The sequence below is a fragment of the Pinus tabuliformis genome, chromosome 7, assembly GCF_031772625.1.
Source record: "Pinus tabuliformis cultivar Carrire ecotype Pingquan chromosome 7, CPIR1, whole genome shotgun sequence".
NCBI lineage: Eukaryota > Viridiplantae > Streptophyta > Pinopsida > Pinales > Pinaceae > Pinus > Pinus tabuliformis.
In genome coordinates this window covers 1,230,834,756-1,230,851,113 of record NC_142293.1, presented here as the reverse complement: position 1 = coordinate 1,230,851,113, position 16,358 = coordinate 1,230,834,756, and the positions used below count along the sequence as shown (strand labels likewise).

The window sequence follows — 16,358 nt, the reverse complement described above, 5'->3', positions numbered from 1 at the left end:
TAACATCCTGTTCATGCTCAATATGGAATTGACAAGTGTCCCTCTTAAAATAAAAATAAAACATTCTATAAATAGAAATAAATGTTGGTTGTAATAACAATAATAATAAGAATAATAGTTTTAATTAAAAACATTATAAAACATCAATAACCCGAACCTCACTACGTTCACTCGATTTGTTGTTACACTAAGAGATGCTCTACAACCCAATGTAATGGTTATGTGTAGGCATTAATCTTAATGTAAAGATAGTATGTCAACATTTTTTAAATGTCCACATAATCTGTTGAATTTATATTTATTTACATATTATTTCTATCCATTTTCTATGTAAATACTTTCTTAAATTATGGTGGGAGGTAACTAACAGTAAACATGTTATTTGCATGAATATGAGCTATTTTCAAGGATTTTATTTTTGGACTAAGAAATAACTACACATTTATCTAGGAACCTTACATGAATTTTATAACTATATCAATAAATTATGGCACAAAATATGTGATGCGGATATCCACATAAAAAATTAATACTTACAATATAACAAGATTCTTACCATAGATATTTGCTCCCACTTTACCATGGATATTAGCTTGTAAATAGATTTTTCTGCAATACAATGAGTCAATACCATGACTTATCAATACTTCATGCCCAAAATCATAACTCATTTCACAATCAAAATATTTTATAATATTTAATTTTATTTTTATTTTATAACATTTTTTTAATTAAAACTAAAAAAAGGTTATACTTTTGAGATATATCTAAATTCTCTACATTCACTACTAAAAATATTATTTGGATATTTCATAGTGATTAAATCAAGGTTTTAATAAAATAAAAAATGAGAATATTTTTATATAGAGAGATGTGAAATTTGTATAATACGAATCTAGATCCATCTTAACTCTAGATCTACCAAATGTTGAGGTGGATCAAATATCTTTTCACTCCAAAAGAAGTTTGGACCTCAAGAGAAGAGACTTGATCCCTCTCGACACTTGGTAGATACACAGTTAAGATGGAACTTGATCCCTCTTGACAATTGGTAAATACACAGTTAAGATGGATCTTAGTTGGTTGATATTACAATGAATGTTGTAAATTCTCACTCATAAATAAATTATTTGGATTTAGAGGTTTAGACCTCAAGAGAAGAGACTTGATCCCTCTCGACACTTGTAGATACACAGTTAAGATGGATCTTGATCCCTCTCGAAAATTGGTAAATACACAGTTAAGATCGATCTTGGTTGGTTGATATACAATGAATGTTGTAAATTCCCACTCATAAATATAATATTTGGATTTCTACATGAAGTAATATAATTGATATCAACTTAGAAAATATGTAAACTAATTATAAGTAAAAAAAAGTGTGACTAAGATGTTTAAAGCTTATTATTTTCAAATTCAATACATTATTTAAATAAACTACTTGAAATTCTACATTAATTAATTTATGTCGATATCAACTTCATATATATGTATATATAGATAGAAAATGTTAAAATAAAATATTTGATGTGGTATATAATAAAATACTCAATGTCAAAAGAAAAAAGTCATTAAATGATAAAAATAAAGTAAAAAATATCAATTACTTCCTATTAATAAGAATAATAAGAGGGAGATATGTAATTCATCCAATTCTTAATGTAAAATTAATATGTGGCATTTAAACGTATCCATAATAATAACAAAATTGAATGTGGTCCAACAATAAAATATTTTAATATATAGGATTAAGTAATTTTGACTTATATTCAAAAATATATTAATAGGAAAATATTGTTTTAATGTGGACAATGTAGTATATAAATCAAATGCATAAATGCCCATTTTATTTGTTGAATTGAGGCTTATGTGATCCATATCAAGTCTATGATAAAAAGTTTTTCGGCGTAAATCACATGATAAATCATTTGTCGACTAAACCAGTGTGGTTCATCGTCAGGACAAGTTGAAGAATTAGATCTAAGTTGCATGTTAAATAGTGAGAGCAGAATCTACAATGGCTATTTAACCAGGCAACGACTATATTTAACTGGTAGAGTAGACCTGCAACAGTGATATTTGACTGGGAAATGACTACTTGGACCGGATAAGGGACAGAGATAGGAAAGAATAACTATATTTAAATAATATATTTAAGTAAAATAAATAAGTATTTAGTTATTTAATTCGGTAAAAAATTAAATAAATAAATAATTATTAAATTAATAGTAAGTCAATTATACCTTTATTAAATTAAAAAGGTTTAAACTTATATAATTAAATAGTTAGTTAGTTTAAGATGACAATGAAATATACATAAGAGTTATATACTTAAATATTTCATATTGATTTAATAGTAAGTTTTATATTTAATTATAGGATTGTTGTTAGACCTATTTCTTAATAGAGTATAATAAGAATAATCCAATGTCATTATTATTATTATTATTATTATTTTCCTTCTAAGTCATAGAACTTATTATCATTATTAAATTTAAGCCTAAATGTAGATTGAATTTCAATATCAAAATAATTATTATTTTTCTTTTCCATAATTAAGTTAAATTTTGTAAATACATAATTGTTTAAAATAAATTTAAATAATAAAGCCTCCTACTATATAAACTAACCCACTGTAAGAGGATTATCAAGGAAGAAAACCAAAGAGGATTAAAGAACTATGGCAAAAGAGAGCAGGTTAAAGGATAACAAGGGGAAAAAAACCTTCTCAAGGGAAATATGAGCAAGCAAATAAAAGAGTGAGGGGAGGAAGGGAAGGATACATCTAGGATATGAGGGTAGGAACCCAACAGCTATTTATCTTCCAGCCGTCCTCTCTATTGAGATTGCTAGGCCTTTTCTCAATTTCAAGGGCTTCCCTAAATTTTCGGTGATGGAACTGTGAAACTCTAGCAATAAAATTGGCCTCTTCGATACAAACATGATGTTTGGTCTTCTCAACATGCTCTGCTAGTGTGGAAGACTTGTTTCTCCTATGTTTAAGGTTAGCAGTGTGTCACTAATCCTCTGATTAATGGAGCGCCCTGGCTCACCAATATAGGGGGTCCCATAGGAACAAGGAATAATATGGACACCCTTCATGTCCTTAGGGTCTATAGGATCTTTGACTGAACAGAGGGACTTACGAATGGTATTAAGGGGTCTGAAAGTCGAGGGAATATTATGTTTCTTAAGAATCCTCGCAATATTATCAGTGGTCCCTTGCACAAATGGAATATGAATCCCTGGGACCCTTTCTTTAGATTCTCTTCTAATTGATGAATTTTTGGCAGCTTTGAGGAAACCTTTCTGACCCAGGTATCTACTATAACCATTTTCAACAAAGACATTAAGGAGACAGGATTTCTCTTTCTCAAAGTTTTTTTCATCAGAGATCCTTAGGGCACGAGTAGTGAGGGTGTTGAGAACGCCTAATTTCTGAGTTTGGAAATGGTGGGAACTAGCATGGAGATACTGCTCCGTATGTGTTTTCTTTCTAAACACTTAGTGGGAGAGGGAACCATCACTATTCTTAGAAATAAGAATATCAAGGAAAGGGAGGCAACCATTGACTTCCTGTTCCATGGTGAACTTAATGGCTGAGGATTGACTGTTGAAATGATCAAAGAAAAGATCTAATATCAAATATGTTAATACGAATTATGGATATAATATATATTGTTAAAAGAAATTATGTATGTGCAATATAAAATAGTATATCAAATATTTTAATACAAATTATGAATATAATATATATTGTTAAAAGAAATTATGTATGTGAGATATAAAATAGTTGAAAATAATAAGTTTTTATGTTTAAAACAATTGAATTAATCTTATGATTTTACATTTTGGCCATTTTCTAGGTATAATTGTTTTCATAAATTTTCCTTAAAATCCAACAAGTTAAAGTTATGTATTCAATATAACATTCAAAAATAAAATTTAAATAATGAAAAATTATACAATGTATATGTATAAAGAGAGAGAACCACTAGCTCCTTTGGGTGGTGGGCCAAGCTCCTTCAAGGCTAACTCAGGTGGAAATGTTCTAGCTTAGTCATTGTTAGTTTCCCTCTATGGATATTACAAGGCATCATTTTACACCCTCACTACATGTGGTTAGTTTTGTGGGTTGTTCTTGACTCTGGTCTGCTCTAGGTTATATGGTTGTTTATTGGCTAGGGAAGGTGAATGTTTGGTATAATCTGAGCCCAGGGAATGTTTTATTTTGTGACTTCATTATTCACCTCCATCTAGCTATCCCCTAGCTAAACTGTTGAATTGCGTGCTATAATATGTCCAAACAGGAGCTCTTATGCCCTCCTTCATCCTATTTTTTCTATCTCGATGGATATTAATTCTCTGGTATTAAAAAATTAATAGGAGAGAGATTTCTAGTAAGCATGTAATTATACTATTTACTTCCAAGGAGTTGTTGTCTATTTGGTTTTTGTGGTGCTAGTGGATCTATTTCTTTGGTATTTTTTGTTGTTTCTCAGTCGGTGGGGCTTAAAATTCCATGTGAATACATGCATGGCTACCATGGGGCTAGATGTCATGGCCAACAAAACTAGTCCTATCCCAAGATGCAAGCTCAGGAGGCAGCAATTGCCTATCACTTTGTAACCTCTCTGAGTATGAGGGGGGAGATTCAATGGTTATAGAGACATGTTTGTCAAGAAAAACATGTTTTTTCATTCTCATAATTAATAGATGAGGTTGCTCACTAACTCCTCAACCCTGGCCACACTAGAGGAAGGAGGAACCAATATATTCATGCCATTAATCTCCACTGGTAGTTAAAAAATTTGCTAGGACATGTGTTAAAGGAGAAGCACAAGGAGAGGAATGGCATCATCTCCTTCTTGAAGGACATTCAACAAAACTAGTGGAAAATGCATGTAAGTCTCGATAGGCTAGAAGGTTGCATAACTCACATGGAAAAAACACATTTAATGTGATTTGAAGCCCTCAATGCCTCTTGGTATAAGTGTGAAAGACTCGACTCTAGTGACATCATCACGCTCATGATTTGGATACCATGCCATAGATTTTTGTCAACGGTTTATTTTTTGGTTGCATAGTCTTTTATGTTCAATTGTTATCTACGGTATTTTGTATAAACTTAGGACTACCATATAATGGCCAATAAATTTGATTTCTAGTATGCCATATTGAGATCAATATTTTTTGAACAATGGTTGTCAATGGTGTAACTTGAATTTTGGAGGAAATGTAATCAACTTACTAGAGGGATGCAATTTTTTTCCAAATTTTGCACTCTAAAAGAGGTTTGCATGTGAAGAGATTTGATCCCTTTTGATGCAGGGTAGATCTGTGCTTAAATGGATCTATAATGGTGCTTATATTACATATATTAATTATTAACCTCTTACTTGTCCCCTTAAATTCCTCCTTTCTCGATTATTATATTTCATATCCCCTTGTTATTATTTTTTTCCTATGGTTCACCATCCCTGGAGTGGTGACCGCTACGTCCACAGAATATTTGTATCAGAAAAATCTATCTGAAAGAACCATTGCGAGTGGGCTCAACCATGAAGCCTCACCCCGAGAGTTTTGAGAGAATTGAACCCATGACCTCTCAGTTGTAGAGGTGCTTTAACAAGGTGGACTCCACAATTGACATCTTTGGTGTTGCCATTTTGTTTTCATCTTAATAATTTATTATTATTGTTATTATTAGAATTAATATAACACTCTTTTCTATCATTTTAACAAAATTTATTTTCCTTTTCATGTACTTATTGCATTTCATATATTAATTATCAACCTTTTTTTGTCATGTTCTTTCACACTTTATTAAATTTCTAAAGACTATTATTTTTTTCTTTTTTCTTTCTCTCTTTTTTTTTTCTTTACCATGGTGAATTGATAACTCATTCAAGTTAGGTAGCCTAGGTCCAAGATCAAAGCTAAGGGTTGTCACTATAACACAAATATTATATCCAACATTAGTTAAGCCATATATATGAATTTATGGCTTAGCAATTACCCGAGACTCCCGAGGGTGGGGGAGCACAAGTGGCTTACTCCTTGAACCTTATCACAAGAGGCCAAAGATGTGCTTGTAGGATCTAAAACTAGGTAGAGGCAATAACATCCCATTGTGTCAACCACTTTTCAATCCTAATAAGTCATTTAGTCCAATAATCAACTCATAAAATTTTCAAATTTCTATACATAATTCAATCCAAAAATTATGACTCCCAACCAATAATATGACTAATTAAAAAAATCTTCACTTGAAAAACAAATAATAAATAATTTTAAATTTACAAATATCCATAATTTTTATTTAGTTTAATCTTCACTAAGTTTTAAGTTCAAACTTATAACAAATGAGAGTGGAAACCACAAATTTGGAAAAACAAAAAAATCCCACACATCTTCTCATATATGTATATCACAAAGGCCAAACATTTACATAATGTCGTTGATGCATTTCTACTTACATTTTTATTGCAAAAGTTATTTCAAAGTTAAGGAAATCTATTTTTATGATCATTCACTTTTTATTTGACAACAACTGAAAGGTCTTTAAGTAGAGTACAGAGCTCTTCTTTCAAGGTAATTAAATATGCAGGGTTGTATATATTTATTATTAAATAATTAATTTACCAAAATTTAGACTACAGAGCTTTCCTTTTAAAGTAATAAAAATAATTTATATATATATATATATATATATATAATTAAATAATTAATTTACTCTATTGATTTGATATATCCATTAACAACCTACTTATTTTCAGCACTTGTGTATATTGTACTACAAAGTGGAAGTTGCAGAAATCTTTCCGGGAAACCTTTTAATAGAAGGTAGTTTTCACTTCCTTAAATGGTTTACTGTGGCAGGACTCCCATCATACTGTATTCATCATTATTTTTATTTTTTTTAAATAATCCAAAAATGATTAGCGCAATCAGTAAAGGCAAACCTCAGGCTCAACCTAATCGAATTCAAGTCCACGCCTTGGAGATTCTTCCTAATTTATTTAATAATAAGATGAACATGACATCGATAAAACCTTCCCTGTCTACTCTTCGCCAAATCGTTCCACGCGCCCTGTTATATTTATTTCCATTCGCCCCCACACAACCACCGAGCATCTCGGGCAGGCGACCCACATTCACTGAACCTTTCAGAGTATTCCGGAATGAAGAAGATGATGAACCAGTTCTTCCCTGTCTCACACCAATTTCTTTATTATTCCTCACGTTTTCTTCGTTCCTGAGAATCCTTGCAGGTTCCCCTTTTATAACAGGCGACTCTCAGGGGAGGATTGCAACGGCATCTTCACATAAGCGGAAGGGCATTAGCTGAGACACAATTTTATTTTGTTATGCACGATTTTAATGGAGTAAGTTGATTTATTCCTCTCATTATTATTATATTACGCATGGCTAGAAAGGATTAGATGCAGAAGTTTTATTTTGGTTTTTGAAATTTTTGTGTTTAGAATCAATTTATAATAATCTTATTGTATATAGAGAAATTTTATTCGAGTCTCTGAAATTTTAGTGTTTTTACCAAAATTTCAGTATTGGAAATCAATTTAATTCATTTTATTCCATTTCTTTAAAATTGTAACCCAAAAAACCCTAAAACCGACAGAAACTAATTCATTTTTAGCTCGTCTCTATCATTATAGTTATCTATCTCGCAGACGACATGGAAGGAAGTTGCGAATTCGGCATTCAAAGAGCAAAAAACGAAGTGGGTATATCAAAATTTACTCATATAAAGTGGGTATATCAAAATTTACTCATCCTCATTATATGTGGCTTTGCGTGCAGCAGTCGCCAAGAGGAAGGTAACACTGAAAATTTTTCTATATGTGATTTACGCCGAAGCTCTTCTTATAATTATTATGGATCACAAAAAAATGCATAAGTCTCAATTCAACAACTGAAAATAATGTTTCTATCATATTTATAGGAGTTGGGTTCGTTCTTGTTGCTGACTAATTAATTTTCCATCGACAGAAACATCAGAATCGGTCCAGCCACACTCATCCACGCCCCGATTCCTGCAGCGTCAGCGTCACTATAGGAACAACGGGAATCGATTATTTGATTAGAATTTTCACGTACAAAAACTATACTCCCCTGTCTGCTTATCTGTTAATGCTCGAGATGGAAAGCATGGAGGTTATGAATGTTACTGCACATAACAATCAGAACAAACTCTTCTATGCGATCGCCGTTAACGTGAGCATCCCCTATCGCCCTCATCCTTCTTCTCTGCTTGCTTTTTTTAGCATTTAATGCGTTTATTCTTTTCCTCGGCTTGTTTTTTTGGGCCTCTTATGCGTACATCTGCACCTCTTCTGACCCCTCTTTTCTTTTTTTAAATTTCTTTGACAGACTTCCAAGAAATCCCAGTTGGAAATTGATCTCTTACGCCACAAACTTTACAGACTGGCTTCTACGAAATGCGAATCCATAGCCGTGGAATGTCCCCAAAAAAGCTTCAAACAGCAGCCTAATATCCAATAAACTCACAGTAGAGGATAAACCGAAATACTTTAATGATCGAGCTCTGGAAAGTACCAGTTCATTATATATCATTAATTGTTTTCTACAAATTTACGTATGTAGCAAACACTGGATACCTCCATGCGAAAGGAAGCATTCAGTCGCTGCACCGTACCTATCTTGTTCTGACTCTAATTTGTTGGATGCAAGGACCCCGGTTCTGGAGACTAACTTTGTTGGATGTTATCTTGTTATGGACACTAACTCTGTTGGATGTTAGAATCTTGCTCCTCTAGATTAAGGATTTGGAGCTTTTCCATGTAAGATGAGCTTGCAAGTGGCATTATTTTTTTCAAAACAAATATAATAAATATATCTGTTTTCAATTACTATAATATATACGTGGTACCTCTCTATAATTATTTTATAGTTATTTTATCAATTGGTAGGGTTGAATTATTATTGTGGATTCTTGTTGTGGAAGGGTCAAGAGAGACTATTTAAGGGAATAATATTTTTTTTTATTTTTAGTTATTTTTATTATAAATGTCTGTAGCATATTTGTTATATTATTTTTTTTGTTTGAATGCTTGAAAATGGGAATATAGAACTTTTGGAAAAAAATTACCATTTTTATATTTTTTCTTATTGCTCTTTTCTTATCCCTCTTAGTTAGCTATTGAGAATTTATAATCTTTTTCACTTGTTAAATTAATTTTATATTAGATGTGATTTTAATGCAGGGCTATCCCTACTAACACCCACAATATGCATATGGATGCATAAACACATTCGTCCAAGGTATTTTAACTAACCAAGAGTCAAAACCTTCAAACCATCAATGAATGGTTAAGGCCTCCTTTATTAGTTTCATGCCGAATGATTTATAGACTTAACAAGGTCTAAACATTAACCCACCTTTTCCTTTCTATCGGAAATTAATCACCCCGATTAAACCCTCATTAACCTTTTTTTAAAGGCCTTCCTCACATATCTCTTATCGGGACTGGTTATCCCTTACAGACCTTTATAAATCCTTCACTTACCCCTTAAGCCCGCATATATCCAAACCCACTTTAAAACTTTGGGTTACAATTGGAAAAACCCTTCTATCGGCGCTTTAATCCATCGTAATACTCTTATAAGAAAATACACGTAAAAACGTGCACAAACATACCTTTTCCCACTTTAGTACGAGTTGGCACTTTTCCCGATGCACCCTTTATCGCTGATCGCTATTGGCGTCCCCACGGGTCTCTTTACATATGACTCCTTTGCATCCGATAAGTGGTAACGCAACATCGGACTTCAAATAACATTAATTGCACCTATACCCTTATCAGGTCCACCTTATCATTCGCATGTCGCATTCCTCTGCACGCCGATAAGCCCAAACTCCGATCGTCGATTTATTGCTATCGGTGATATCGCAACATCGCTAAATCACTGTCACTATCCCTTGGCACCTTCGACTTCTGATTGCGATTTAATCTCGACCGTTGACCTTCCAGATCCAACGGCTGTTGAGCGTTAACACTTCATTTCTCCGCTCTTCCACTTCACTTAGATTTTGCACATTTTCTTTAGTTTTCTGTGGTTTCCGGGGTTTCTTTAATGGTTCTGCCTTTCGCTATTCCATTGTGCACTTCTACCAGAGTTTGAACTCTATGAGTTCTTAAATCACTGTCATTCTAGAGCATTAATTTGATCCTTCGAATGGATCAACAACCTGTTACGAGTCTCTGTCTCGCTCTCTTACTCTCTGTTCATTCACTGAACTCCGCCTGCATACGTTTATATTATGTAACCCTCCAATGACACAAATTCATCATTTTGCATTTGAAACACACCTTTATACGGATTCGAGTCAATTCCTATATATAAAAACATATAAGAATGGTTACCCATCGAGACTCTATCTCTCTGGCCTGATCTTCTAATTACAATGGCCCCCTTGGTACAACCTCTGCCCATAGGCTTAAATCCCACTCTCACTGGCTGGCTAGCTAGCTAACTGGCTAACTCACCCTCCAACCTCTCTCCTTTTTTTCTTTTCAATACATTAGAAATAGTTTCTTTACAGTGGCTCAACAGTTTCCTTAAACTAATTCTTAACTAATCCTAATCCTCTCATGTTTTCCTACATTTGAGAACATTTACAAATATGTCTCACAATATCCTATTCTCATTAAAATCACTCAAAGGCCTAAATATTTACATTAATTCTTACTCAGGAACCTATTTTCTTGAAAACACAAGACCCCCTATGTCTACTAAATTACATTGATTTTCTTGGGCTGAATGCTCCTGCATCAGACTCCCAAGCTTGAAAACATTCATGATCTCCTGATCATGTGTTCCCATATGGCAATAGGAAACCTCTAGGGTCCCAAACTTTAGTTTGTAGAAGTCCAAATGCTCTGCTCCTTTGCTGCTGCCACATGTCTGCTATCTTTTGTCTCATTCTCCTTTCTTTTCTTCCCTTCTCAATCAGCTTCACCTTCTGATTGATCACTCCTTCTGTCATCAGCTTCCTCCATCTGAGCTGCATCATCATTAACTGCCACAATTATTCTATCTCCAAGTCCAGCACATCTTTGGTGTGGTACACATCTTCTCTTTCTCTGGTCTTCAGATTATTGTTGCTTTCTTCCAACTTTTGCATCTTCATGCTTTTCTCTTCTGTGGCTTCTGCTTCTTGCATCAAATCTTCCTCAACATCTGCAACAAAATCTGCATTCACAAACCAATTATTAAAGTCCAAAACATAAGGCCTTGGTGCCTCTTCTCTCCTTGGCAACAATTCAGCTTGCTGCTCTGTTCTCTCCTCCTCTATCAGCACATCAGTATGTTGTTTTGAATTCTCAGCAGAATTCATGAGACTGTCACCTAGTCTCTCTTCCACATCATCTACTCCAATGATGTCTTCCTATCTTTGTTCACTATAGTGAACTTCTTCATGCTTAGCTTGCTGTTGCCTAACTCTGTTCGGTTGTGTTATATTCTTTCCACAACTAACCTACATAGTGAACTGGGGGGTTAAAGGGGGGGCGGAGCCCCCCCTTCGTTGCGTCGATTGTGCAGCAGGGGGGGTCACAAGGGGGTTTGAGGGGGAGCGGGTAGCCCCCGTCTATGGGGTCTGGGTAGCGCCACTGGAAAAAAAAATTGGGCCCTATATGAGGTTGGGCGAACCTACCTATGGTTTTCGGTCCATGGTTTTGGACGCAATGGTTTTCAATCCATGGTATTGGATGCTTCGGCATGTATAAATATGTATTTTAACATTGAAAGGAACATAATGAAAAATCAAGTTGGTAGTCCCAGTTTTGGGATCCAGGGGAAAATCTTTGTGTATATGTGTTTTATGTGTTATGCTCTCGCATTGTTTATTTTCTGTGTTTGAGAAATTGTATGCAGGTAATTTCTGTATGGGGTTAAAACCTACATTTGGTATCAGAGTTGTTTTGGCTTCAAGGGGACGCCTTTGTTGCTGAGGAGTTTCGCTCATGCTTATGGTAGACCTTGTTCAGTGGGAGATCGGTGATATCGATTCTAGTGGTAAGAGAAGATGGCGAGCAGTGGAAGGATAGAAATTAAGAAATTTAATGGTCAGAGTTTTGAGTTGTGGAAACTCAAGATGGAGGATCTATTGGTGGATAAAGATCAGTGGATCGCTGTAGATCCAAGTACTAAACCAATGGGAGTGACCGATGAATAATGGAAGAAGTTGGATCGGAAGGCAAAGAGCACAATATGATTATGTGTCTCAGATTCAGTATTGTTGAATGTATCAGAGGAAGCTACGGCGAAGGCTTTGTGGGACAAGTTAGGGACTTTGTACCAATCTAAGTCTCTGGTGAATAAACTATTCTTGCAAAAAAAGTTGTATAACCTGAGGACGAAAGATGGAGACTCGGTGACAGAGCATGTGAATGCGTTTAATACTGTGGTAAGTCAGTTTTCATCTGTTGATATCAAAATTTCAGATGAAGATAAGTGCATTAGTTTGTTGTTTTCTCTACCAAATTCGTGGGATAGTTTGGTTATTGCAATAGGTAGCAATGCAACTGCCTTGCAGTTTGATGAAATAGTCTCATCCTTGCTGACGGAGGAGATGAGACGAAAAAATATGGAGAGCCAGAATGGTGATGCCTTGTTTGTACAAGGACGGTCTTAGAACAGAAACAAAAATAAGTCATCGAGTGGGAGATCTAAATCTCCAGGAAAACCTGTAAAGGTGGTGTGCTAGAAATGTGGAAAGGAAGGGCACTACAAAAGTGACTGTAAATCTAAAGCTCCTGAGAAAGGAAAGGGATCTGATGATGCTCCTTCTGCAGAGGTGAAAACCACCTCAGATGAAGGTGGGGATGTGTACTTGGCTTCTTCAAGTACACATGTAGATCATGAGGCATGGTTGATTGACTCAGGTGCATCCTTTCACTTCACTCCCCATAGAGAGTGGTTCTGCAAGTATGAGAAATACGATGGTGGTGATGTCTTCTTGGGGGATGATAGGAAGGCTTGAATCGTTTGTCGTGGAAAAGTAAAGTTGAAGTTGCAAGGTGGAAGAGTTAGAACACTTCCAGGTGTTCTGCATATTCCTGCATTAGCCAGAACTCTGATTTCTGTAAGCAAGCTAGATGATGCAGGTGTAAAAACATTGTTCGAGAAGGATATCTACAAGATGGTTTGAGGAGCACTGGTATTGATGCGGGGAGTTCGGACTAGAACTCTGTAAAAGCTACAAGGTAGCACTGTTTTTGATGGGTGCAATAGTTCTGTGCTTCCTGAAAGTGGAGTAGAAAATCTAGTGGTCTCTGGAGAGAAGACCATGCTATGGCATCAAAGGCTTGGACATATTAGAGAGAAGGGCCTTCGAATACTTCATGGTAAAGGTATGGTAAAAGGTATGAGTAATATCTCTCTGGATTTTGATTTCTGTGAAAATTGTGTATATGGGAAGCAGAATCGGGTGAGTTTCCCCTCTGGTGGTAAGAGGGAAAAACAGATATTAGAGCTTGTGCACAGTGATGTGTTTGGACCTATGAAGGTTCCATCACTCGGTAAGTCTGTGTACTATGTATCATTTATAGATGACTTCTCAAGGAATAAATGGATATATTTCCTTAAGAAGAAATCTGAAGTCTTTGATAGGTTTAAAGAATTTAAGGCTCTGGTGGAAAATCAGACAGAGAAGAAGATAAAGGTGTTGAGGAAAGATAACAGTTGAGAGTTTTGTAGTAAGGAATTTGAAGAATTCTGTAAGAAGTGTGGTATAGCACGGCAGAAGACTACTCCATATACACCTCAGCAAAATGGAGTTGCAGAAAGAATGAACAAAACGTTGATGGAAAAGGCAAGAAGCATGATCAGTGGTGCCAGGTTAGGACAAGAATTCTAGGTAAAGGCGGTGGAGACAACATGTTACCTGGTCAACATATCACCTTCATCAGTGTTGGAGGATAAGACTCCACAAGAGGTATGGACTAGTAAGAAACCCTCTCTTTCACATTTGAGGGTATTTGGATGTGATGCATATGTACATGTTCCAAATGAGAAACGAACCAAGTTGGATAGTAAATCTGAAAAGCGCATCTTTATTGGGTATAAGGATGGTTTAAAGGGTTATAAGCTTTGGAACCCAGCAACAAGGAAGGTTGTGTACACCGAGATGTGGGGTTCAGAGAGGTGAAAGATGTTATTAAACATGAAGTCCAACCAAAGGAACCTGAGAAGATAGAGTTTGAGCTAAAGGAGGAAGAATCACACTCTATAGCAGAGGAGGAATCAGAAGATGAAGAGCCACAAACTTCGGGTGTAATAATATCAGTTTGAAAAAGAAGGCAGCCAGAAAAGTACAGTCCATCTGCTTTCTGTTCAAATTTTTCTTTATCTATTACTGATGATGATCCCAAAACTGTGAAGGAAGCAGTAGATTCAGAGGATGTAAAACTCTAGAAAGAGACCATGGTTGATGAAATGGCATCTTTGCACAAAAATGAGGCTTGGGATCTGGTGGAGTTATTAGCTGGAAGGAAACCCATTGGCAGCAAATGGGTGTTCAAGAAGAAGACAAATGCAGAAGGAAAGGTGGAGAAATAAAAAGCTCGGTTGGTAGCAAAAGGTTATTCCCAGGTGTTGGGGATTGATTTTGGTGATATTTTTTCTCCTCTTGCAAAGGTAACTTCTATTAGATTACTTTTATCTATTTTGCTGCTGCTTTTGATTTTGAGGTAGAACAGATGGATGTGAAGACAACATTTCTTCACGGGGATATGGAAGAGGAGATCTACATGAAGTAACTTGAAGGCTTTGTGGTGAAGGGTAAGAAAGAACTGGTATGCAAGTTAAAGAAGTCTCTATATGGGTTAAAACAGTCACCAAGGATGTGGTGTCAGAAACTTGATACATTTATACAAGGACTTGGCTTCACTAGAAGCAAACCAGATCACTATGTGTATTTTAAATTAATTGGTGACCATGTTATTTATCTGGTCTTGTATGTGGATGATATGTTGTTAGTTGGAAATGACAAAGAAATTATCCATGATTTGAAGACCCAATTGTCCTCCAAATTCGACATGAAAGATCTTGGTGCTGCAAACTATATTTTGGGCATGGAAATTAAAAGAGATCAGGCAAAGAGGAAGCTCTGGTTAAACCAGAGGAATTATGTCGAGACAATATTGCAGAGGTTTAATATGCAGGATAGTAAACCGATGAAGGTTCCTATTCCTGTAGGTGTAAAGTTATCTGTTGAATAGTGTCCCAAGACACAAGAAGAGGAAGAGGATATGTCTCATGTTCCATATGCAAGTGCAGTCGGTAGCCTGATGTATGCAATGGTTTGTACTAGACCAGACATTGCACATGTAGTGGGAGTATTGAGCAGGTTTATATCAAAACTAGGGAAGGAGCATTGGACAATAGTGAAGTGGGTTTTCAAGTATTTGCATGGCACTAGAGATTATGGTTTGTGCTACCAAGGAATACCAGGATTGGACAAAGTTTTGGATATTCATGGCTTTGTTGATACAGACTGGGCTGGAGATTTGGATCAAAGAAGATCTACAAGTGGGTATGTGTTTAACCTATTTGGAGGTGCAGTTAGTTGGATGAGCAAGAAACAATCTGTAGTGGCACTATAAAGTATAGAGGCAGAATACATGGCAACCACTCATGCAAGCAATGAATCAGTTTGGTTGCAGAGATTATGTTCAAGTATGGGGTTAGTATAGGGAGCCATAAGGATAGAATGTGACAGCCAAAGTGCAATTTTCTTGGCAAAGAACCCTGCTTATCATTCAAAGACAAAGAAAATGTTCAGTATCACTTTGTGAGGGATATGATAGAAGAAAAAAGGTATTGTTGGTAAAGGTGGACACTTTGAAGAATACTGCAGATGTATTGACAAAATTTGTGAGCTCTAAGAAGTTCTCCTGGTGTAGAGAAACAATGGGCATTCCAGGGCTGGAAAAATGACTAAGCTCTCCTGTGGCCCCCTGTGGAAAGAAAACAACAAGTTGGAGAATGTTGGGTTGTGTTATATTCTTTCCACACTAAGCTACATAGTGAACCGGGGGGGTTAGACGAGGGGCGGAGCCCCCCGTTCGTTGCGCCGATTTCACAGCAGGGGGGTCACAGGGGGGGGTGTAGCCCCTCTGTCTGGGAGGTTCGAGGGGGGCAAGTAGCCCCCCTCTACAGGGTTCGGGGCAGCACCCCGAGAAATTTTATTTTGGGCCCTATATTAGATTGGGCAAACCTACCTATGGTTTTCGGTCCATGGCTTTGGAAGCAATGGTTTTCGGTCCATTGTATTGGATGCTTCGGCATGTATAAACATGTATTTTAAC

At 35.7% G+C, this 16,358-nt stretch overlaps 1 long non-coding RNA gene across 1 annotated transcript; it reads left to right on the top strand.

The window, feature by feature from the left end:
- The first annotated feature begins 7,777 nt into the window (after positions 1 to 7,777).
- On the top strand, positions 7,778 to 8,841 carry LOC149251824 (uncharacterized). The gene is made up of 3 exons (XR_016266017.1): positions 7,778 to 7,841; positions 8,014 to 8,238; positions 8,395 to 8,841. It is a non-coding gene; the product is annotated as an uncharacterized LOC149251824 (long non-coding RNA).
- Positions 8,842 to 16,358: the final 7,517 nt, after the last annotated feature.